Source organism: Panicum virgatum, chromosome 7K (genome assembly GCF_016808335.1).
Source record: "Panicum virgatum strain AP13 chromosome 7K, P.virgatum_v5, whole genome shotgun sequence".
In the NCBI taxonomy this organism is placed as follows: domain Eukaryota; kingdom Viridiplantae; phylum Streptophyta; class Magnoliopsida; order Poales; family Poaceae; genus Panicum; species Panicum virgatum.
The window spans coordinates 25,683,773-25,709,801 of record NC_053142.1 but is presented as its reverse complement, the minus strand read 5'-3'; the positions used below and the strand labels follow the sequence as shown (position 1 = coordinate 25,709,801).

Here is a 26,029-nt window from a genome sequence, read left to right as displayed (position 1 = left end):
AAAGTCTGGAATAGCTATGAAAAGCTAAACCGACACACAAGGCCTTGAACGAGCGAGCGAAACCACGAAGCAAATCGGAAGCGAAACGAAAGAAACCGCAGAACTGATCTGCCAGGACCGGTCTAACCGGTGAAACTAACCGGTCTGACCGATTGGGGGCCTGATCACGGCTAGACCGGTCTGACCGGTCGGCACCCAGAAAACCCCGTGCACAAGACTTCAAACCACGAATCTCGAGCAAAACACGTCCAAATCTGATGAAACTTGGAGGAAAACTTCGTACCTACCCCGTGAACATATCCCCAAGGGATCTCGCCCTAAAGATCTTCATAGCAAGAGAATTTCGGGATGAGATCAAAAGGGGTGGGGTTTTCTCAAGACCTCAAGAAATCCAAATTCGAAAGAGCTCATGATTCCAGAGGATTTGAGATAGAACTAGAAGCACGGGAATCACAACAAAGAGCTCATAGAATCCTCGCAATCTTGTGCACCAAAAACGAAATCAAAATCCATCACACAAGGGCACAAAAACTAGGGGATTGGATTGATTCAAAAGCCCAGAGGGCACGAGGAGGATAGGGCATCCTTTCCCAATCAAATCCAACACAAAGTCTCACAAATCCATGGACTAAATCTACCCTAAAGAGAAGAACAGGGGGAGAGACACAGGGGTGGTGGCCTGGGAGAAAAGAACAATCCACGGACGAGTTACAAAAAGCCACGCTGACCTAATACAAGTGAAGGGGTATTTATACCCGCGGAGACCGGTCAGACCGGTTCCATGGACCGGTCAGACCGGTGCCAGGGACCGGTCAGACCGGTTGGTCTGCAGTATCCCCCTGTACACGATCCCATCTGACGGCTGCGGTTCTTTCTTGAGAATGAAGTCTTCTCCACGATGCCGACATCTTGATGAAGATCTGGTCCGCAGTTTTGGAGGGTCCGCGAAACCCGGGTAGGTGGCCGGTTTTGAGAAAACCGCCAAAACTCCTCGCGCGGGAAGATTCCTGCCTCCACGCCGTGGCCCTAGACGCCGTTCCCGCCTCGGCCTTTTGACGGCCCTAGACGCCGCCCGACGCCCGTCACCTCTCCCGCAGCGAGGCCCTAGACGCCGTCGACGCCCGTCGCCTCCGCCAGTCCCGAGACCGACGCCCGTGCCTCCACGACTTGGCGTCTTCAACCGCCGTCCGCCTCCTTGGTTTTGTGGCGCAAACCAAGAAACCCACCTTCCGTCGCTGCTTGCGCCCTCGATCCAGGAGTGGACGCCACAGCTGCCGCCCGATCCAAGCTCCGGTCCCGGCTGCCCTTCACCGCCGTCCACCGCACGGTCCATCGGCCGCAGCACCTCCACGGCAGCTCCCCATCGACACTCGACGCCCGTGTACCTGCAATCCAAAGGCCAAGCGCACGATCACACCGCACGGTTGACAATTCACTCATCACAGGCAGGATAGAGTACTCTCGTACCTCACTAACGACTCCGCCGGTTAAGCTCAGCTGGTCAGAAAGCCAGCCGAAATTCTCCTCTCCTCCTTTCCAAACGGTTTATATATACACAACCCACACATCCCCATCCTTTCCACTACTTATCAGCCTGCTCAGCTCAAGCTCAGCTTGCTTTCCCCCTCTTCCTGCAGCTTGCCCAACCCAACAAGCCAAGCGAGCACTCACCACAGTCTCTATATCGCTGGCTAGCTAAGGGAGATACCATCCAAGCTAGAAGACGGAGCAGTTCATCGGTCGGTCGACGGCATGGGGGATCACGCCGAGATGTTGCATGCTGCTCCGGCCATCGTGTACAGCGGCGCCGGCACTGGCGCTGCCCCTCATGGCGGCGGCTGGTGGAACGCGGCGGTGCCCGCGTAGACGTGCTCGACGGACCTGGCCGGGTTCGGCACGTGGTCGGCCGCCCTGGCTGCCGGCTACGATATAGCGGCCGAGGGGGGCAAGGCCAAGAGCGCCACCACGGCCTCGTCGGAATCGCCGGGGAACAAAAGCTCCGTGACCTTCCAAGAACCGACCGACGTCGCCGATCCGGCCGTCGGCATCGGCGCCGCCGTGCACCAGCAGCCTCTTGCTGCTGGCTACACGGATTGGACGCATCCCTACATGTAAGTTCAATTTGCTGATTGATTGATTCTCTTCTAGAGTCTAGACCAGCTGATTGGCCACCGACTGCTACACATCATATGATGATGTGCAAGCTACTGCAATCACATGGCGCGCGCTGAGATCTATGCGTGTGTTTGAACAGGAGCGGTGGAGCTACTTTGCATGGGTTCCTGCAAGATAGCCACCAGGACATGAGCTCAAGAACTGAGCAGCAGAGCCCCATGACCGCATCAAGCTTGATCAACCCTTCATCGAATAACCTAGCCCTGCAAGGCCACCACCAAGAGCAGGACCACCACCAGCGCTAGCTGCTCTCCAGCTTCGGATCCGAGCTGCTCCTGTCGCCGACCTCACTATACGGCTTCCAGTCATCGTCTCTGCTAAGAAGTCTCATGGAGCCGATGGCACCGGCGGCGGCGAAGCCGGCTTTGCCGGGGTTCCAGCAGTATGATCAGTACGGCCAGCAGATGGGCCAGCAGGCGTCACCAGCAACTGCGAGGTTCGCGCCGGGAGCTATCCGGGAGCCACTCCAGTTCACCAACGACGCGCCCTTCTGGAACTCTTCTGCTGCTGGGTTCGGCGTGCTGGCGGCAACGGTGCCGGACGAAGCTAGCGGCGTTTGTTCTGTAAAACCATCGCCGGCGCCGCGTGCTGCAACCCTTGCATTAAAGGTTGGTACTACATCTAAAAGATGCAAATTTTTTACATCAAGACAACGGCAACATTGGCTATAGCAAGCTAGGTATATGTAGCTAGGCGTAACAATAATATAATTAACCTTTGTGGTTATGAGTAGACTGCGTTGGAAGGAGTAGGAGAGTCTAGCTCAATCATCAACAAGAAGAAGGCGAACGGCGAGCACGCGTTCAAGCCCATGTTGGGATTGATCTTGGACTAGGCCAAGCCCAACGGCAAGGCCCAGTACGGACTACTCCTCGCGCCCTAATCGGGGGGCCCCTGCCTCTCTATGACAGGTGGGCCCCCGTTGCACAACACCATAATAAATAGCGGGTGGGGGCCGGGGCGCACAGCACGAGGTTCGCCGCCGCCTAAACCCCAACCACAAAACCCTAGCCGATCTAGGAGAGGCGCTAGAGCAGTTGGAAGTCTCACCACCGCCGCCGTCGTCGACTCCGGTGCCGTGCAGGCGCTAGCGCCGCAACTACAGGCCGAGCCGCCACGCACGCGACGCCGCTTCCTCACTCGTCGCTGCCCTAGCGCAGATCCACCTCGATGACCCCGATGAGATGTCCAGATCAAGCTCGAACCCTGGTGGTGATGGTCTCTCCCTCTCTCTGTGTACTGTAGTAGTAGATCTAGGACCCTTGTGTACTCATGAAGTGGAAAGAGAAAGAAATACCCGCTGATCTACTCTCTGGTGATCCTAAAGTTCTAACATTGGTATCAGATGCCTACACTACCGTGTAGATCCAGTGGGGAAAAGGAAGGATTCAACGAGAATCGAAAGAAACAGAGGAGAAATCGATGCAAATCAAAAACTCATGGCAAATCCTAACCCTAACCCTAGAGAAGAAAGGGCGCGGGGCCTACCTGGTCCGCGCGCTACCGCCGCCGCCGATGCGCGGGATGCGCTTGCGCCGTCGCTCGCCGGAATTCACGGCACAGAGGAGCCGCCGGCTCGCCGCTCCGGGACGCCGGGGTCGCGCGCGTGGGGGCTCGAGAGCATGGCACCGTCAACGGCCAGATCGACGGCGGCGCGCTCACCCTCTGGCGAACGCGCGCACCGGTGTGTGAGCCGCAGCGACACCGCCTCGTCCTCTCCGCCCGGCCGCCATGGCAAGCCCATGGCCGCCGCCGCTCCGTGCGAGGGAGAAAAGGGAGGAGGGGAAGAACAAAATGGTGCTAGGGTTGCGGGTGGAACCGGCTCTCGCTGGTTTTGATCGTCCGAGGCGCGCGGCCAGCCATCCGATCAGGTGTCGACAGCCAGGATCTCACCACACCCTTTTGGGCCGGAGCGCGGCCCACGCGGTGGGGGGGGGGGGGAGGGAGGGCGCTCCGCCATGGAAAGTTTTATTCTTTTTCTATTTTTCCAGAAGCATTTTTAATAGTATTTTGAATGAATTTGTTTATAGTTTGATCTCTATTCAATTTTGCACCAACCGTGTACATTGTTTAGAGATAAAAGACCACAGTATTGCTTCTGAAAATAGAATTCCTACTTATTTCCGCTGCAAAGGTTATAATAGTTGCTCTTTAATTTAATTTTTTAGAGCATAGTTAAAGTGACTTTTTTTAGGATATTATGGTATTGTTATTTTCTGACCAACGTTGTTAATTTCAATACTATAATTTTATAGTTTTTGTGCATTTAATTCTATTTCTGCCCAACGGTGATATAGATTTAATTGCATAAATAGTTGTATGTTTTATTTTAACCAACATTGGAATTATTACATGCAATATCTTTGAAATTTTCAGCTGGGGTGAACTTGATGGGCTTCATCAATAACATCCCGACACTCAAAGGAGAGAATTAAGGCGAATGGATCCAGAAGATTGATCTTGGTTTTGTCTGTGGAGAGGTGGATTGGATAATCACCGATCCAAAGCCCACTGAGCCAAAGGCTCCAGTGAGAGGGACATCTGACACTGATACTGAGTGGCAGAAAAAGGAAAGGGACTATGCTCCCTTAAAGGCGTTATATGATCTAAACAACGCAAAGTGGACCGCTGCCAACAAGAAATGTGTGGTAGTACTAAAGAACACAGTTGAGGCCAACATTTGGGGCTCAATGGGAGAGTGTGATTCTGCTGCAGAATACCTTGAAAAGATAAAGAGTCAATTCACTGGCTCTTCAAAGACATATGCCACAGATATCATAGAGTAGTTGGTCACAAAGAAGTACTACGGCGGTGCCGGTACTATAAGGGATCATATAATGGGGATGAGGGCTTTGAACTCAAAGCTCAAACCAATGGACTTGGATCTCAAAGAAGAGTTTCTTGTTCATTTGGTGTTCGCTTCTCTGCCAAAAGATTTTGCAACATTTGTTGTAAATTACAACTCACAGCTAGAGAAGTGAAACATGGAAAAGACAATTGCCATGTGTGTGCAAGAAGAAGATAGACTGAAGAAACAGAATGGTGGTTTCCTCAACTTTGTGCACAACAAAAAGAAAAGGCAATTCCAAGCTGGCTCTTCCTCACAGTCAAAAGACAAAGCTCCTATGCCACATTAGCATCAGTAACAGCGCCCTCCAGTGGACAAAGATGAGTGCTTCCACTGCCATGACAAGCGGCATCGCAAAGCAGATTGTCCCAGCTACTTAAAGATGATAATGGCAAAGAATAGGGTTCCGTTAGACAAGGACTATGCAAAGAAGCGAAAGACACGTTAAAGTCGCAAACGGAGTACAAGCAGATGTTGAAGCTGTTGGCGATGTCTCCCTCGAGCTAGTTAATGGCTTTATGCTTGTATTAAGAGATGTTTTATTTGTTCCTTCGCTTCAAAGAAACTTGATCAGTGTCTCACGTCTAGACAAAGATGGTTATGGTTGCCATTTTACAAATGGCAAATGTGAACTATGGTTTGATAATAATTGTGTTGGTGATGCTTTCCTTCACAATGAGCTTTATTTATTATCTATGCGTGATAAAGTACATTCCGTGTGTGATGTGAATGTGAATGAGTCCTTGTCAAAGGAAGAGACAAAGAAAAGAAAGAGAACTCAAGATACATCATCGAAATTATGGCACTGTCGTTTAGACCGTATTTCAAGGGGGAGAATAGAAAGATTAGTAAAGAATGAAATTCTTCCTCCACTAGAGTTCTCAGACTTAGAGCAATGCGTAGAATGCATTAAAGAAAAGTATGTAAAGCAAATCAAAAAGGGTGCCAAACGAAGCGCAGGAACTTTAGAGATAATCCACACAGATATATGTGATCTGTTTCCTGTGAAAAGTGTGGATGGTTATGATTCGTTCATAACATTCACAGATGATTACTCCCATTATGGTTACATTTATCTAATTAAAGAAAGATCAGAAACGTTGGATAAATTTAAAATATTCAAAGCTGAGGTAGAAAATCAGCTTGACAAAAGAATTAAAATAGTTAGGTCAGACCGTGGGGAGGAGTACTACGGTCGACATACCCCACATGGCCAAGTTCCTGGATCTTTTGTAAGGTTTCTACAGGAAAATGGCATAGTTGCCCAGTATTCTACATCGGGCGAGCCTCAGCAAAATGGAGTAGCTGAAAGGCGCAACCGTACTCTGATGGATATGGTGCGCAACATGATGAGTTATTCCACACTGCCATTGAGTTTGTGGATGGAGGCGTTAAAAACCGCCATCCATATTCTCAACAGAGTGCCAAGCAAGTCGGTGCCCAAAACGCCGTACGAGCTATGGACAGAAAGAGTATCCTCACTGAACCATTTGCGGGTCTGGGGGAGCCCAACGGAGGCTAAAATGTTCAACCCAAATATTGGGAAGCTGGACCCCAAAACAGTAAGTTGCCATTTCATTGGCTACCCTAAAAAGTCAAAAGGTTTTTTGTTTCTACTATTCAGACAGGCATACAAAGTTTGTAGAAATGAGACACACCATTTTCCTAGAGGATGAAATGGTGAGGGGGAGCAAGGTAGCTAGAGATATTGATCTTGAGGAGAAGCGGGTGTATGTTCCCACTCCAATGATTCAAGAACCATTCTTCTCACTACCTGTTGTTGCTGCACCAAAAGTTCCAGAAATAGTGGTGCCAGTACCTACTTCAGTTGTTGCTGTGCCAACTATTTCAGATATTACTGTGCCAGCGCCTGTTGAAATTCCACCCATGCCAGCAGTGAGTAAAGATCCGGAACCTGTCCTTCAGGAACCGCCTAAACCCGCTATTGTACATGAGGAGGTGGAACATCAGCCTCCTATAGAAAATATGCCACAAGTTGAGGCCCCTAGGAGGTCTCAAAGAGAGAGAAGGTCGGCTATTCCTAGCGACTATGAAGTATATGATATAGAAGAGGTTCATATGGAGGGTGATCCCACTTCATATAAAGAAGCCATGAGAAGTGTTCACTCATCTAAATGGCTGGAAACTATGAAGGATGAGATGAAATCGATGAGTTCTAATGATGTTTGGGACTTAGAGGAAATTCCTAAAGGAGCCAAAACAGTAGGCTGTAAATGGGTCTACAAGGTCAAACGTGACACCAAAGGGAATGTAGAAAGGTTTAAAGAACGACTCGTAGCAAAGGGCTTTACACAAAGGGAAGGGATAGATTATAACGAAACATTTTCTCCAGTTTCGTGTAAAGATTCCTTCAGAATTATAATGGCTTTGGTGGCGCATTATGACTTAGAGTTACATCAGATGGATGTAAAGACGGTATTCCTTAATGGGGATCTGTATGAAAGTGTTTACATGGCACAACCGAAAGGTTTTGTCGTGGAAGGAAAAGAACATATGGGATGTCACTTAAAGAAATCCATTTATGGATTAAAGCAAGCCTCTAGGCAGTGGTATCTAAAATTTGATGAAACGATAAGAAAATTTGGGTTTAAAGAAAATGAGGAGGACAATTGCATTTATGCAAAGTTCAAAAGTGGAAAATTTATTTTCCTCATCCTGTATGTAGATGACATTCTACTTGCTAGTAGTGATCTTAGTCTACTACTGAAGACAAAGAAATTCTTGTCCTCAAATTTTGACATGAAAGACCTTGGTGAAGCTTCATTTGTTTTGGGAATTGAAATTCACCGAGATAGAACAAAGGGGGTATTAGGACTATCACAAAAGACATACTTAGAAAAGGTTCTAAAGAAGTACAGTATGCATATGTGTAAGTCTTCACCTACTCATATAGTCAAGGGCGAAAGGGTTGGGAAATTTCAGTGTCCCAGGAACCAGTACATGATCGATCAAATGAAAGCGGTTTCATATGCTTCAGCTGTTGGAAGCCTACAGTATGCTCAAATTTGTACACGCCCTGACTTAGTATTTGTTATCGGGATACTTAGTAGATATCAAAGTAATCCAGGTCAGGCACACTGCATCATGGTAAAGAAAGTGTTACGTTATGTGCAAGGCACAAAAGGTCTCATGCTAACGTATAGAAGATATGATTCCCTAGAGATAGAAGTGTACTTGGATTTAGATTTTGCGGGGGACATAGATGACCGAAAGTCCACGTCCGGTTATGTGTTCACGCTCGCAGGGGGAGCTATATCGTGGAAAAGCTCTAAACAAACTGTGACTGCATCATCGACGATGTATGCAGTGATTTAAAAGAAAGTACAAAGTTTAAAGTAAAAGAAAAGATCAAGGGGGGAAATGTTGGGATTGATCTCGGACTAGGCCAAGCCCAACGGCAAGGCCCAGTACGGACTACTCCTCGTGCCCTAATCGGGGGAGCCCTGCCTCTCTATGGCAGGTGGGCCCCCGTTGCACAACGCCATAATAAATAGCGGGTGGGGGCCGGGGCGCACAGACGAGGTTCGCCGCCGCCTAAACCCCAACCACAAAACCCTAGCCGATCTAGGAGAGGTGCTGGAGCAACGGGAAGTCTCACCATCGCCGCCGCCGTCGACTCCGGTGCCGCGCAGGCGCTAGCGCCGCCGCTACAGGCCGAGCCGCCACGCACGTGACGCCGCTTCCTCACTCGTCGCTGCCCTAGCACAGATCCACCTCGACGACCCCGACGAGATGACCGGATCAAACTCGAACCCTGGTGGTGATGGTCTCTCCCTCTCTCTGTGTACTCTAGTAGTAGATCTAGGACCCTTGTGTACTCATGAAGTGAAAAGAGAAAGAAATCCCCGCTGATCTACTCTCTGGTGATCCTAAAGTTCTAACAGCCCAGGCTCCAGACGCCCTCGCCATTGCCAACCTTCAAGGTACATCGAGAAACCTAGCCGCTAGCTCTATTTCACCCGTGGTGAACTCAACATGGTTTTCTTAAACTACACATTATTTGATGTTGCATAGGTCATGATTGAAGTGAACACTAGGGATGAAAACGGATCGAATACGGTCAGATACTTACGAATACAAATACAAATAGTTACTATTCATCTCGGATTCGGATCGGGTACGGATAGTTACTATTCATCTCGGATTCGGATAGGGTACAGATAGTTACTATTCATCTCGGATAGGATATAAATAAATATCGACATCATAAAAATCCAGTTTTAGTATTCGGATTTGGATACGGCGTCGGATACTGAACACCCGAATTCGGATACGGACGGATATTTACCTCTCTAAACGAATCTGAACTCGAATACGAACGGATATTATCCGTACCATTTACACCCCTACTGAACACCCAGATGGATGTTTATTTGATAAAGCTCTGCATGTGTGCAATACATTTCAGGTTAGGAAGGAGAAGCTAGGGGACAGGATCACTGCACTCCAACAACTAGTCTCTCCTTTTGGAAAGGTGAGGGAGGCTTTTCATGACTAATGCTGAACATATTACAAACAAAGCTAGTGCCTGGAACTATGTTTCAACATCTCTTCCCTGCATAAGACTTGTTCCTTTTTCTACTCCTTTCGATATCTAACGCAAAACGTACACGAACTCAATCTCATTTCTCGATGCGCGTGCAGACGGACACTGCGTCGGTGCTCCATGAGACCATCGAGTACATCAAGATCCTCCACGACCAAGTTGGTGTAAGTGCGCTGGCGAGTACCATGATTCCTCCACTTTTTAATCATAGCACACCTGGAGCGCCAATCGCACGTTTTCTCCACACAAATCATCAGAACGCAGGACTGATGGATAGTCAGAGCTGCATTGACATTGTGTTTGCTTCTTGTTTCTGCAGGCCCTTAGTGCCCCATACTTGAAGAACGGCCATCAAGTACACGTGCCCCAGTTGAAGGTACGCAGTCACTGTGCATATATGCTGCATGCTTGGTCTCCTTTACATTGTGATGGATCATGGTACTTGCTGAATGATCTGTGTTCTGTTCAAGTGTGCTGATCGCTTTGCATGCGTGCGTCTCGTTTCAGAGCTCAAGTCCCGAGAAGTCCAAGGACAGTCATGGAGAGATATCACTCAAGGGCCGGGGGCTGTGCCTGGTCCCGATATCCAGCACGTTCGCGGTGGCAAGCGAGGTGCCTGTCGACTTCTAGACTCCGTTTGGCGCCAACTTTAGGTAGAAGAAGGCTGGAACAGCTCTGATCAGAAGCGTTGCCGTTGAACGAATTAGCTACGCAACAAAGTCGACCGACCTGATGATTGATGTCTTAATCTCGTCTACTAGTATATGACTATATGATCGGAATTCATAGCTATAGTACTAAGCAGCAGCAGCAGCTCTAGAAGTGATGACATGGATAGCACACTGAGCTAGCTATAGCAGCTAGCTAAGATGAACCTTTGGAATGAGTGCTTGAAGACTTGGATTCATTCTCCAGGTTCATCCGTCAGAGAATAATAAGGGATCAGCTAATATATTATTTGCGAGAGCACAAGTCTCTACTGATCGTCAGCAGCTTCTAATTATGATTGGTTGTTAGGTTTCATCATTGGGTAGTTGCGAAAGGATTTGTTAAAGATGTGTAATGGTTTTAGTTTAAACTAGTGACGACGATGGATCAAGGTGTGTAGCAGGTTTCTATTGATTGTACTACCAAATAAAAGTGGCATCTCTTGGATTGATCAGACCTCGCTTTTGGCTAGCTTCTCTTTTCAATCTAAACCACATGTTTTGTTACTACAAGTAGCGCCTTCAAGAATTTGTGCAGATTTGTCTTTTGGTTAGATATAACATTGCCAGAATCTTTCAGCTTAAATTACTCCATTTCTGTAGTGGATATCAGCGCGTGCTTAACTTTTGCATAGGCACATTCGGTTGCGCCATTTTTTTTTATCACCTGGACACGTACTACTTAAATGCATTTTAATTGTGATAATTCTTATAATGCATCCAATGATCCAATGCGCTCTTGATATTACTAAGTAGATTGTGCGGATAAACAAAATTTTAATGATACTAATAAAGTATACAAGGATAATTTCCTTGGCTATTTTGAACTTGAAAGATCCTCTAATACGTCAAATACTCAAATTGTTGGATGCATGAAAAGTACTACATATATGCTTGTAGTCTCCACAAAAGCAAGCCCATGCTTGATCACGATGAAAAACATAAGTTTCATACAAACTAGTTTTGCATATGCTGACCGTAGGATAAGCGTAGCAAATGTTTAATTACTAGAACTCATTGCTTCAGGATTCCTGTAATAATAAGTACCTGACTGCTGACTGCGGCCTTGCCCCGGCTTATGTATGTGACGACTAACTAGCTAGGCGACTCTAATGCTTAGAGTTAGTAGCAGGGGTGCGCCAATTCTATGTGTGGATGAGTCTTTAAAGTTAAAATGTTAAAATGGATCAAGTAGCGTGTATCTTTAACCGAACTTTGAACTGTTCTTTCCTTCCTTGGAAGAAAATGAAATGAAATTTCACTTGTTGGAGTTTATTGGTCTTGCATGAAACTTCTGTTTTGTTTTCCCACCAGATGGATATAGAGGTCGGTTTATCCTTTATCTAAAAAAATAAAACTTTTGTTTTCACATGGGGCCCCTCATCACTGTTTTACTGGTTATCTGGCTTGTAATCTCTTTCTTATCAATGAAATAGGCATAATCTCGTGCTCGTTCATTTTTTTTTTAAAAAAAGGAAACTTCAAAGGTACCAAACATGCGGGTTGACGCATTAGGCTAGTGAAACGGTAAACCCAATATGGTGAACCCATAATGCAAGCATGCAAGAACAGTTCAACGTCACCTAGTCTTGCAGGAGACAGTGTGCCTTTTTCTTAGTTCTTCGACAGTACAATTCAATACCTTGAAGACATGTCTGTTGAAAAGGAAAATTCCGTTGAGACCATCTTTTCAAAAAGAATTTCTGATCAAAAGGGACATTAAAAAAACGATTAGAGAATCGTGGGCAACACACTAACATCTCAACGTCTGTAGATATAGCAGACCAGCAGAGCACTGAAAACGCGGCTACAATAAGCTGCAAACCTGAAAATGAACTCGTGATCGTAGCAGCTAGATACAAGTTGTCTGAAACTTGAACCAGTGTTCTTCATAGTATTGCAGAAAGTTGCAGATCGCTACTTTTAAAATGGAGAATATATTTTCCGAATGAACAAAGCAAGATAGTGCAAATGTCAAGATGGAAGACCTGAATCTGGTTTCTGACACTTCACTGGAAGCGTGTCTTTACATGAGTTGGGCCGAAAGTTTCGAAAAGTATTTTCTGAAGATAGGAGGGATGAATTCTGCCGTCACAGGTCAAGGTCAATTGAAATAACTTTTTGACTTCTTGAAAAAGGTAACATTATGAAGAGTAGCCATTTTCTGATTTGACACGTTTAGGGTGAAAGATCATTCCAAAAGTTTCTGTACATGAAGTTTGGGAGCACTCAGCACCAAAGGAAAAAAAACTGTGTAACAATAGGCCAATAAATTCACTTCCTGGTAGCAGACTATGATAAACAATTGTAAGACATACGATGCTCAGTTCTTCATAATAAGATTCATCTCCATTCATTGGTGTGGAAAGGATGATGATTGCCTGCAAATCCGGAGACTACATGGAAACTGCCTCCAGCTTTCTTATGATAAAAGTTACCAATCCAGACTCGTTGACTGACAGACGAAGCCAAGAGGCAGGAAATCCTTGCAGAGAAAACAACTGCAAATAATGGGCTAGTGAGTGATACACGTGCACACATGATCAGATATCCGTCTTCCATTTGACAAGTACAAACTAGTGAGGTTTACAATCAGGAGTATTTTTATTAGTACATGTAACGAACATGGCACCATTGATGCATTTCGAGTGATTTTGGTGATCGAATGACAACACAACACTTGGACTAATATAATTGTTAAGATGATCATTCTCAGGCTTTTAGGTTCAAGTGATGACAAAGAGAAAGAGAAGATAGGCGTAGCAAGGCCCGATGGACTGCCCCTCGAGGGTCTCAGGGCAGCGCCCTAAAAGCTCTTCGATTCAGGAGCACCGGAAGAACCGACGCCATGGGCATCGGAGCATCCGATGGTAGTCGGAAGAACCGACGCCATGGTACTTTGGTGCAGAAGGGAGTCGAAGCCAAGTCAGCCTATAGGCACCGGTTGAACCGACGGGTCAAAAAGGGGCATCGGTGCATTGGCCGTCCTTTGTACCAGAGACGATGTCAGGTGCCCAGGAGAAGTGTCTTCAGCACCGGTTCAACCGATGGGGTATCGGTGCATACCACCGGTGTAATGACGTCAGCGTCCAGGAGAAGATTCCTTCAGCACCGGTTGAACCGGTGAGGCATCGGTGCAAAGCATCGGTTCAACCGGTGGTCTCTGCGTCAGCAGTCAGGAGTCCAACGGCTACTTCGTGTTATGAGTGACCGGATGAACCGACGCTACCCTGCCAAGAGGCATCGGTTCTTCCGGTGGTACGCAGATTTTCAGCTAACCGTTGGAGCAACGGCTACAAGACTTGGTGGCCTATATATACGCCTCACCCCGGCCATTTGAAGATTGCTGGAGTTGCTGGACATCCCACACACACCCAAGAACATCTCCAAGCCATACAAAAGCATCAAGATCATATCCTTAGCCCTTAGCACACTTTGAGAGTGTTGTGTAAAGGATTAGCTCTTAGTGAGTGAGTTTGCAAGGCTTAGAGCCTTTGTGCTGTGGTTCATTAGTGAACCAAAACAAGAGCTTGGTGCGCCGGCACCTTGGAGCGTGGAGCTCGCCGGCAACGTCATCGACCCTCCGACTTGGTGTGGAGCGGCGACGACACCTTTGTGCGGGGGACGTGGAGACCCCCATCCTTTTTGGAGAAGCTCCTTAGTGGAACCCGGGGCCAAGGTGACCGTGATTGTGTTCACGGAAGAGACTTGGTGGCCGAGTAGCAATACTCTTAGTGAGTGCTACAACAACGTGGATGTAGGTGTGCCTTTGTGGCTAACCGAACCACGGGATAAACACCCGCGTCAAGAGTTTGCTATCTCCTATCCCGCTCTTTAAGCTTCCGCATTTCTTTCTAGTAATTTGTATGCCTTTACTTTCATATAATAGTTTCTTGGTAGGAAAGGCTATAGGTTGCTAAACTCTTTTGGGATAGGGGTTTTACACTAGAACAACCTAGTTGCACATATTGATAGCATGTTTTAGTTTAAGTTTTGTGCAAACTAGTTGGAGCCATAGGTCTAAGTTTTTATTAGTGCCTAATTCACCCCCTCCCCCTCTTAGGCTAGAGCACCCGATCACTTTCAGTACAAATCACCGATAGGAAGTACAACACATTTAATGAAACACTTTCTGTGTACAACTGTACAAACATGAATGGCCAGTGTGATCGTACAATAGCAAAGATCAAAGAAGCTTAAAAAATTAAGGAACAATGAAACTAACCATCTAACGCGCCTCTAGAGTTGTGATACTCATGTTATTCAGGGATCTTTGGATGTATTCGCTTGATCTATCAGTTTCGTAATTCCTGATTGTAAAATATAGAGGTTCCTTTGGGGTAGGGAGTGGGGTTGTTTCATTCTCCAGCATGAACACAATGGACGACATGACTGGCCTGGCATTTGGATGGTCTTGGACACACAAAAGACCTAAGTGAATACACCGTATAACTTCCTGAAGTGAACAATTCTCTGAAATCGATGAGTCCACGAGTTCCCTTGCATTTCCATCTCTCCATAAGCTCCATGCCTGAACCAATAAAATTAAGTTCTCATCAAGTCACCAAAAAGTGTTTTGAGTTGTTCAAAAGTCACGGATTCCTCTATACTTACATAAGCAATGAGGATTGGAAAGTTCATTATGAGGTGCGGTGAGCTGATCTTTAAGCCGCTCACAATCTCCAGTTGTAGAACACCAAAACTATAGGTGTCAGACTTGACAGAGAATGAGCTTTCCATAGCGTATTCAGGAGACATGTAACCACTGTTTGAAACATATAAGAAATAAATGGAATGTTCGGTTTGAATTACTTCAACTACAGATATTTAGCAGTTTGAACCTATAGCTTTGCTGTTCTCCACTATTAGAACACCAAAGCTATAAGTGTCAGACTTGATGGGAAAAAGGAACATTCATTGAATATTCAGGAGACATGTAACCACTGTTAGAGACTAGAGTCATTTCAGAAAACAATGGGCACAGTTTGAATTAGCAAAACTGAATACTTCACCATGTTAAGCAGCTGTGGAAGAATTACTTACTATGTTCCAACAACTCGTGTTGTGTTTGCTTGTTGTTCACTTCCACAAAAAATCCTGGCCATACCAAAATCTGATATCTTGGGACACATGTCTGTGTCCAATAAGATATTGCTTGCTTTGAGATCTCTATGAATTATTGTTAGTCTTGAATCTTGGTGGAGAAGATAAAGAGGCCCTTTTGCCACGCCTTTAATTATTTTGAACCGGGTTGGCCAATGAAGTGAAGATTTTCTTGTAGCATCTACGAAGAATTTTGAAGGGCGGGCCTGGTGCAGCGGTAGAGCCTACCGTCTGTAACCGGAAGGTCCCGGGTTCGAGCCCAAGCTTCTGCACATTTGTGTGGGTAAGGCTTGGGGCTTAAAAACAACCCTTCCCCAGACCCCGCACAGTACGGGAAACCTACGGCACTGGGTACGCCCTTTTTATCTACGAAGAATTTTGTGAAAAAGAATACATCGTCAGACTCCGTGAATACATTTGAAATAAATTTTTTTGCAGTATGTGCACAGAAGTCAGGACATACCAAAAAGGAAAGCATCCAGGCTTTGTTAGATAAAAACTCGTAGATAAGTAACTTCTCATCTTCATGTATGCAGAAACCAAGAAGTCTAACCAAGTTTCTGTGCTGCAGTTTGGCAATAAGAGTTACTTCATTTCTAAACTACTCAACCGCTTGCCTAGAACCCTTAATAAGCCTTTTGATAGCAACTTCCTCGCCACCTTCCAAAATTCCCTACATGAGTGCACAATTTGGTGATTTAAACACACAAGACACAAAATATTCCTCTACTGAACCACAACGAACTTTTTCATTACCTTGTAAACTTTTCCAAAACCACCTTTCCCAAGCATATTATAATCAGAGAAATCATTTGTTGCAGTGATGATGTCTTCAAAGCGAACCAATGGAAATTCTAGATTTTCGTTCCCGAGTTCGTTGGAAGGGTTCAAGCACAGTAGATTCTTCTGAACTTCCTTGCTTTGATGTTTCCCTACAGGAAGGAACACCTCATATTATATTGCTCCTTATGAGTACTTAATCAACTCTACACTGTGAAAGTAGAGCAATATCCTACCTCTTGACTTGCAGACAAGCCATATGCATGTGATTAGAAGAAGAAAAGTAGCCATAACTGGGACTATGATCTTCAGTACAGTGCTCTTCTTGTTTACTGCACAAATATAATGGACAGAGAGAATAACACTCTCAGTCTATTGCCACACATTTCAGCAAGTGTTTTATTTACAATGGAAAACATTTCATTCTGACTACATCTAACATTACTTTCAACATTAGACATATTGAAATTGCTTCATGATCATTTGAGATTGCATGAAACTATGGTGCTTCTGCAGGCAATAAATAAGATTGCAACACGAGCATTTAAGCTTTTGCTAGATTAATTGGTAAGACCATTAAGCTCTGATGACCTGAATGATGCATGATTTGTTCTGAAGAAATATAAATACAGAATCAGAGAATATGGCAGCTTTTGCATAGACGACAGGCAGAACTCAACTGGTGATGCTGAGCAAGAACGTAACAAGGCTGATCATATATGTAATAACAAAATAAAAACTGTAGTGTGGTTAATATTTTCAAAGCCTACAGCTTACACAAACTGTCATTGCAGCATGGGAGCACAGAGATGCCCTGATGCCCTTGCCTATGATTGGGGCCAATTGAGGCAGCATCAACTGGCAGAAAATACCACTGGACCATGCTTTAATTGTACTAGCATTCCTAGTTAATCGTCTGTGAATAGGTCAAGGTGCACGAGGAAACGTAAATACCTGGTGACCTGGGAACACGGAGATACAGGTTCTCACCAAAAGTGCTATCAAGTTTCTCTACATCGACAAGCTCCCCCATCCAAACCAAGCACCTTGTCTGGTCCAGCGTCGTGTTAACATTTTTCAGGTTAGCATAAGCATACGCTGTACATGAGCAGTTGTGACTGCACTCTGCAGTGCATTGGTCGAAGGTTCTGTTCTTGATGTACAAGAACTTGTCAGGACTCAGGAGTCTTCATGGTGGGCAAGGTCAAGAAACTCTCTTCATTGCCACATTTGAGCTCCTCCTTTCTCTGACATCCTTGGGAAAAATCAAGACCAATGGGCTCATACCCATCGAGGCACTGGCATGTCGGAACATACTCAGTGCTATCACAGTAGCCAAACGGGCCACAAAAGGCATACCTATCACAGGTTGGACTGGGGAATTTTTCGAAGACTGTCCATGAGGACGTGCTGCTGTTCCATCTTTGGAAATTTAACATGCCTGTGTAATCAAGAGTTAAGCGTACACTTGGTGCGCCAACAGAGACAGTGGCTGTGAAGTAGTAGCCATCCCCTGTGTTAACTATTGTTTGGGACATTACGAAGTTGGAGTTGCGCTGGAATTTGCCGAATACCGCTTCACCACCCCATGCAGCTCTTCGTCAGTGTGGCCTTGTCCCGTTCCAAATGACAATCTGGAGATCTGAGCTTGTGTCGCCACCCATGGAGAAGTTGCTGCTGGATGGGTCATTGGGCCCCTTCCAGGCAACCAAGCGCTTAGTAACATCAACCGAGCTCAATGAAAATCTTACATTGGGGACGATGGTGTCAGTCGGGTAATGGAAGCTCTCCCATATGTCAGTGCCATTTGGTGACTGGATAACCAAGTTCCCCGAGTCGAGCAGGACTGCAGCAGTTTCGCCGCCTCCTGCGGTGAAGTTGTTTGTCGTCGTCCAGATAGTGCGGCCTGTGGAGTCTAACAATACAAGGTCAGAACTGTTGGTAAAAACCAGCTTCCCAGGCATATTGGCTGTGATTGGGTTGTCACGGTTGGCGATCCACACGTATGTGCGCTCAGGGATGTTGTTGTACCATATGCCGACATATGAGCTCGAAGTTGAGTTTTCCAGGGAGAAAAAGCCGATAGCAAAGACACCACCATCTGAGATGAGCACGTCACCAGGCAAGAGTGGCTTTGCAGGCGTTAACCTGTCATCGGATTGGCATAAATAAACCATGGACAGGAAGATCAAAACAGGGAAGTAAGCCATGGCCATTAGACCTTGCTTGGCGTTGGTATATGGTTGTGGAGAACAGAGCAAGGAGATAGCAGAGCTAAGCTATCCCCTTAACAGTTCAATTCCAAAGAGTAGAAAATGGGTCAAGTGCTGAGACTTTTCTGTCTTGGACAGTCAATTCCAAAGAGTAGAAAATGGGACAAGTGGTCAGACTTTTCTGTCATAGACAGTTCAATTCGAAAGAGTAGAAAATGGGACAGATGGTCAGACTTTTCTTCCCCTCCAACTCAACTGCTGTTCTTGTCACTTGTCAGTTGTCGAATTTAAATGGGATAGCAGGAATAGTCCAGCTTAGTGGACAAAATTTCAGAGTATAGGTGTAACACCCCGATATTTGCCGGGGTCGCCAAGGCCAAATTGGCCACGGCGCCGCTCGCGCGCGCGCCGCGCGTCCGCGCCAGTGCCGCCACGCGTTGTCATCCCCTGCACGCTCGACGAGGATGGCCGCCGAACCGCCACGGCGATGCCGTGACGACCCGAACGACTGCACCTCGCCCGTTCTCGCGTTCTTGACCGCCTAGACCATTCCCGCAAGCTCAGAGCCGTCCTTGACCTTCTCTTCGTCGCTCCTGAGCCCGAGAGCCGAGCCCCGCGCGCCCCTTTGCCGAGAACGATCAGCGCCGCCGCTCGCCGGTCTCCCGTGGAGCTCTCTCCTCCACCCTTCCTCGCGCCCAACAAACCCCGCAAAGAGCTTCCTTGACATCCGTTGGTGCTCCCCGACCCGCTCGCCGCCGCCCAGGCCTGCTGCACCGCCGCCGCCGCCGCCTACAGCTGCCGCCGGAGCCCTGCTCCGCGGGGAAACCCCAAGCCGGCCTCCCCAACCCCGTCCAAGACCATCTACAGGTCCCTCTCGACGTCCTCTTGCTCCTCCCCCTGCTCCCCCTCGCCGCCGGCGACCGCAGGCACCGGATTTGCGCCGCCCGCCGCCTCCTCTGTTTCCCAAACCGGCCAGGGACCCAAGTTGAAAAGAAAATAGAAGTTCAGGGGTCTTTGCGCAAAAAGAGATTCTTTTTCCTTTTTCTTTTCCAAAGCAGTGAAATTGTAAATTCGATATAAATTCGTAGAAAAATCAGAAAAATGCAAACTCAATTGATCTGACTTCCTTGTTACAAGATCTACAACTTTAATTACATGCACATGTTTATTTTCTATATATATTTTAATCTAGGAAAAAGATTAGATTTCATAGACTATAATTATTCTAGGAGTTCTACTTAACATCTATGAGTGATTTTTGGCTGGTATCTAACACATGCCATGCTTAGTGTTGTGTAAAATTGTGAGCACCAGTTAACACCTATAACTAGATGAAACCCTAGTGGCTAGATCTAGTAGAATAACATATTCTTTTATTTCTGGACGTTCTGATTTAGATATATGTATGAAACTTTTTATGTGTATTTCCAATACTAAATAAACACCACTGTCCAAATTTCATTAATTATAGATTTGTGTAGCTATTTCTTTTATTTAATCCTTATTTAGTAGACTTTAATTATGAAAAATAAGTTATGTTGTTTTTAAATCATGAAAATATTTCTGAGTGTTCTTTTTAAATAGTTTAGCTTTTCCATGAAGTTTGAGTCCCAATTCATTACTAGAACAGGAGCTAAAAATGAATCTTGTAAATATGATGTCTGTTTTGTTTATTTTCTCAGAATTAATTATGTGTAGATAAAATCATGAAAAATTCCCAGTAGCTAATTCCTCCCTTTTTAGACCTACTGTTAAAGTTTGGGCTTCTTTTATACTCTGGTCTAACCTGTATAATTCAATCTTTTTCTAGGAGTTGTCTGAATGAATGAATTGTTCGGATTAAATGGATGCATGAAATGACGTGATTTTTATAGAGTAGATTGCTTTTTGTACCTTCTGTTTAGAATAATTTTTGCTGAAATTGTTGTTGTTTATGTACTTAGTTATTTAATTATTAGCAAGCCATGACCTGCATGTTATAGGAATCAACTACTGCTTGTTTGTGCAGTTAGTGAACTTCTTTTGTGCCGTTGATCATGATGCCATGGGTAGTTAGAAATGTAGTTACCTACTCTATAAACGATTGCCCAGTCATGTCTTTCTTGTAATCGTATCGCATTACATAGCATTATGCTTGTGTCCATGCAATCGTGACTTTGTGCCAGCCTCGCTTGTTTTTTTTGCTGTATCATCTACTATACTACCATGCATTCAGACATCCGCATTGATATATCTCATTTAGGTACGATAGATGAACCATATGAAGGACGTGATATTGGAACCGAACACGAAGACAATGTTTGGTGGACATATCCAGAAGAGGCAAAGAACCAGGAGTACATGCTTGGACCAGAATACTCGCCAAGCGAGTGTCATCTAACTAACACTGACTCAGTGTTAATCCCAGGCAAGCCCCGGAGCATAACCTATTATTTTAACTTATGAAATGTTATATATGTATTTACTTGCTTATGCATTAAGTTTCTAGGCATTGGATGAAACCCTAGTTGCATGATTCCTAGGTTCCATTGGTCGAAATACTAGTATGTATATGTCGTTATCCTTGCTATGCTAAAATTAGGATTCGGTAGAAGTCGAGTAATGTCCTATTACTCGCGAGATATAGGATGTCTTTATGATTTGATTATGGAATATTGGAATATGGAGGAAAGGAAAAGAATTGGAGACCGGACGGGAACTGTCTAGCCCCGTCTGTGTCGGTTAAGGACCGTACCGTTATCGGCCCTGCTGATCATGTTTGATTTGTACTAACCGCATACCGGGAGTAGGAGGTAGTCGAAACCGGTAAGCCGAGTACTGCCTTGTTTTGAAAGTACAGAACTTCTACCCACCCCTTAGGGCAATCGAGTGGCCGCGGAGAATTGGGATGCATATGTTTACTTTTGGTGGTCTCTCGTAGGGCTCGGTTGACTATATGTAGGTGGGGCGGTTCTGTAGTTTGAGGCGGGGAGGGGAATGGTTGGTTTGTATTGTCCGACAGGGCAAATACGTGCCGTGTTGGTTAGGTCCACCTTGCAAGGTTAAATCGGATCGATTCGCCGTCAGTCGCTCTCGGACATGAGCACCTTGATCTCCGAGTCACATCGCAGTAAGGAAATGGAACGAAATAGTATGATACATGTTGATGATATTTAATCAATTATGTTTTCACATTGATTGTTATAGATCTGCAAATCATAGATGTGTAGCAACTTTATAACTATAATTTGGAGCTAAAATCTTGAAATTAAGGATCTACCCTTAGATGCTTTTCCGCAAATAAATCCACCAGCCAGAAAGCCGTGCATGTCTAGATAGTGGGCTATGTATACCCATAGTCGGATAAGTCTTGCTGAGTATTAGTATACTCAGGGTTTGTTGTTTACCCTGTTTCAGGTATAGAAGCTAACCATGATTCGCATCAGTGGGCTCGATATGACGTCCTCACGTCTCCGTAGTTATCGTTTTATTTCAATTTATTTCAGTTGGTTTCTAATGAAAATTTACCTTAGGTTAGACTCTCTCTACCACTGCTGTTATCTATTATATGAACTTTAATTTGGAAAAGCTATTTTGTAAATACTTTAATATTGTTTACTATTTTGTAAAATTGTATCATGCTGGTACCGTCTGCGCTCGCCGTCGCGCGAGACTTCTGGTGTGTTTCGATTGGCCTGTGGGTTGTAAACAGGCTGTCAGGTTACACTTAATTAAGCTAATGCGCCTGATGCGTTCAAATGATGGCCGTTACGCTTAATTAAACCGTTTAATTTGGCGGTTCTGTCACAATAGGAAAGCGCCATCAGTTGTTTGCTGAAGCTCGTATTCGAGGCGCATAACTCGTGGATGAGGTGATAAGTTTCAAATACTAATTCAGTTGTTTCAAATACTAAATTTCCGATATTTGGGGCGTCGTAGCTGATGCTGACAGCCTGACACTCGCCAACTCGCTGGAAATGTTGAACTAGAGGAGCGCAAGTGGGCAATTCAACGTCGCGACCGGCCGCCTATTGAGGGGAAATGCACACCAAGAATAGCACTGTGGTACAGGTGGTCGTGCGAGTGCCACATGAATCTACAACGATAATCGTAACTACTCCTAGCTGGGAATGCACAGAAATCAAATGTATAGGAACTCCGGATTGGAGCTGCACAAGTCAGATTCCAGGTTTTCACGGCGAAGGGAGATGCCAAGAAACTGGTTACCGTCAGGCGGGGCGCCGAGCTTCCCGCCGCCGGGGCAGCGCGACGGCGGGCCGGGACGGTTTCCGAGTTGTGACCTTGCATCGCGGCCAGGGGAATAGCCCCTTCGTCGGCTGTCGGAGAGGAATAAGAACGGGGTAGTATGGCGGCTAGGTAAAGGGAAGGGAGATGAGGCACGCGGTGGCGGCGGCGGCATGACCGACGGGCTGCGAGAGCGCGTGCCGGCAACGACCGCCGTTCCGTTCTGCGCGACGGGTTCGGGGTTAGCATTTTCTATGAGCCGACAAAAATGGACTGAGGGTGGGCCAGTAGGGGACTATGCTGGACCGAGAGCGGCGAGCCCATTGGGCTTTCAAGGAAGTGATATGCCTCTTCGGCCTTCGGGGCCGGGGCGGAGTCGCCGCCGCCGCCGCGCCGCCAGCTGGTGGAAGGAACCCAGGACGAGTCGTGGCCCTTCAATGGCGTCTCGTTTGAACAGTGGGAGATGCAGACGGATATGGAGACAGCAAGGGCTAAGACCAAGGCGCTCTTGTGCACTCAAATTAAACGATAGCCGGAAAAGCCTCCACCAACAGCAGTCGTGGGAAGAAAATCTTCGTGCAAAGCTGAATGGACCGTGAACAGCATGACCGAGCAATGATACCAAATTGTCAAATTAGGGACCATCTTGTCTTTCGAATTCAAAAAGGTTATACAAATTGACAAAGTCTACTTAACGACAAACAGCAATGCAGACGGCCAAGGGCTCTCTACTGTAGTTCAGACTTCAGAGGAGATGAAGGGCAGGGCAGGAATGCAGCTGCTCCTAGTGGATAGACGACCAAAGCCGGAGCAACGTGGAAAGAAAAACTGCCACTGCAAAGTGTCGACAGAGCGAGCAGGAGTAACGTCATGTTGACCAGCTCACGGAGACATATGCTGATTACGAGAGGTTGCTCGCACTTCCTCTATTCTTAAATACTACTCCCTCCTTCCCCGTTTATAAGGCATGGTGGAACATGACACGGTCTTCTAAACAACACTTTGACCATTTATTTATCATATATTATATCACTTTTGATTATAAACTTATAATCATTGTAAAATATATTTGATTATGAATCCAATCATATGAAATTTGCATTATAAAAATAAAAATTTAATAGTCAAATTATTGGTCAAAGATGATAAGGTTTGAATCTTGATATACGTGTATGCCTTATAAACAGGGAAGGAGGGAGTATGTGAGAGCGAGTAGTAGTTTATTTTTGAACTAATCATTTTTCCTGTCATATAGTATTTAAGGACTGAGGTAGTATTAACTCCCCTCTCTCTCTCCCCCGCCTCCCCGGCTCCAAACCTTGTCACCGCCGCGCCGCCGCCGGCCACCGGGGCTAGATCCGGGCTCTCCCTCGCCGGATCTGGGCCCCCTCGGGCCGGATCGAGCCATCCTCGGCCCCCTTCGACGGTTGTCGCCGAGGGGCGCCGCCGCTTCGGGGCTCCTCTGGGCGCCACACCGCTCCTCCGCGGCCGCCTTACCGGGTGGGCGCTTCGCCGCTCCCCCTCCGCGGCCACCTTGCCGGATCTCTGGTGGGTGGTCGCGCCGCCGGGCCACCGCTGCTCGCTCTGGTCCGCTGGCTCTGGTGCCGACAGGCCACCGCCGCGCGTCTCTGGTGGGTGGTCCGCGTGACCGCGCCGCGGGGGCGGGGCGGGGCCGCCGCCACTCGCTTCAATCCGCGCGGTGGCGGGGGCACGGGGCGGGGCCGCCGCCGCTCGCTTCGGTCCGCGCGGCCGCGCGGCCTCGCTGCTGGAGCTGGGGCGCTGGGGTGGCCATCCGCTCCGGTCTCGCGGCTCCGGCCGGCTTGGGGTCACTCCCTCCTTCGTCGGTGGTGCCGGCGCCGCATCCCCGCGCCCTCGCGCGGTGGCACTGCCTGGCCGGAAGGCTGGTCGCTGCTGGAGCCGGTGTGGCCCCTGTCCTCCGCCGGTGCTTGCGTGTGCGGCGGCATTTTCCGTCTGCGAGACTGGCCGGCGTGGGTCCTGGGCCTTGCGCGACGCGCGGGTCGCGGGTGGCCCGTCGCCGCCTCTAGCGACCGTGGCTCTGGGCCCTTCGGCAACCGTGGCTCTGTTGGCCTTTCGGCGGCCGTGGCGTCCGGCTCGGTGGGGTCCGCGGACTTCCTTGGCCTCAATTCGCTCGCTTTGCCTGGATTCCCCGGTGTCGCGTCCTTGAGGGAAGAAAGGGGGGTCAGGCGAAAGCCGTACCCGTCTGTGGGTCGATGACGACGACGCCCAGGCGAAAGCCATACCCGTCTGTGGGTCGATGACGATGACGCCCAGGCGAAAGCCATACCCGTCTGTGGGTCGATGACGACGACGCCCTCAGGTGCCATCTACCTTGTTGAAGGCGTCATCCGTTCCCCCCTTCTTCCCTCCTCTCCGGCGAGCTTTCTAGCTGAAAACCTTGACCTCCTGGTCCTGCAACGGTGGTGCCAGTGGCATCACATCCTTCTTGGAGGCTTTGCGGTCAGTGCTCGGCCGGCTTTGGGGCCTGAGGGTGTCTACCCTACCCACTTTGTTCAGGCGACGTGGAGGTTGCCCCTATCACCTGCCATTCCGATCCTGCCGTCGTTTCATATTTTCCGCCATCACTTTTGGTTGCTCAGGTCGCTTTAGTTTGGCGGATGCTTTGCCGCCCTGCTGGTCGAAGTCCGTTTAGGTGGATGCTTTGCCACCTCTAATTGGTCGTGCCTTCTGGTGGATGCTTTGCCACCTCTCTTTGATTTGGGCGGATGCTTTGCCGCTGTGGTTCATCTTTACCTTCGGCGGATGCTTTGCCGCTGAGGATCTTGGTGCTGCGACGGAGGCTGTGCAACCTTAGTGGTGTTGGGTTCCTTTTTTGCAGGTTTGGTTGTGGAGTTGGTGTGGGCTCCCTTGGTTTGTGGGTTGAGTGTGTTGTCCTCCCGTTGTTGCTTGTTGTTGTATGTGTTGTCGCTGTGTGTTTCTCGCTTGTATGTGCGTTTTTTTAGTGTTTTTCTGTTTTTAGTTCTTTGTGCTTTTGTGTCGGTCAAGCTCTGTTTGGCCGCATCAAGATTGTGTTTGTAACTGCTTTCTTCTTAATAAAAAATGTGTTCAGGCACGGTCATGAAAAAAAAAGTATTAATTAGGAAATGAAGATAATTTTGTGCCTAGCATTTAGTGAAATCTTCTTCCCTATGTAGTGGGATCAATTGCATCAAATTTTATCGGCTTCGCCCTTACGGGGATGGTGAGGTCTTACATGAGTGAGAAATAGTGCCAAAACTTTTTCAAAAAAAAAAGAAATAGTGTTAAATCTTGTTTATGAAATTCTCAAGTTCGAGCGTGTGTTTCTTTTCGCAATATAGGACTGGTAATATATACTTTTACTAGCTTAATTAATACTCACACCAGTATATAACACATTTGAGAATCAATAACA

General features: G+C 47.0%; 2 pseudogenes; one reads left to right on the top strand and one right to left on the bottom strand.

The window, feature by feature from the left end:
- The first annotated feature begins 1,752 nt into the window (after positions 1 to 1,752).
- On the top strand, positions 1,753 to 10,247 carry LOC120642966 (annotated as a pseudogene).
- Positions 10,248 to 14,382: 4,135 nt separating this feature from the next.
- Positions 14,383 to 18,696, bottom strand: LOC120640637 (annotated as a pseudogene).
- Between the last annotated feature and the right edge of the window lie 7,333 nt (positions 18,697 to 26,029).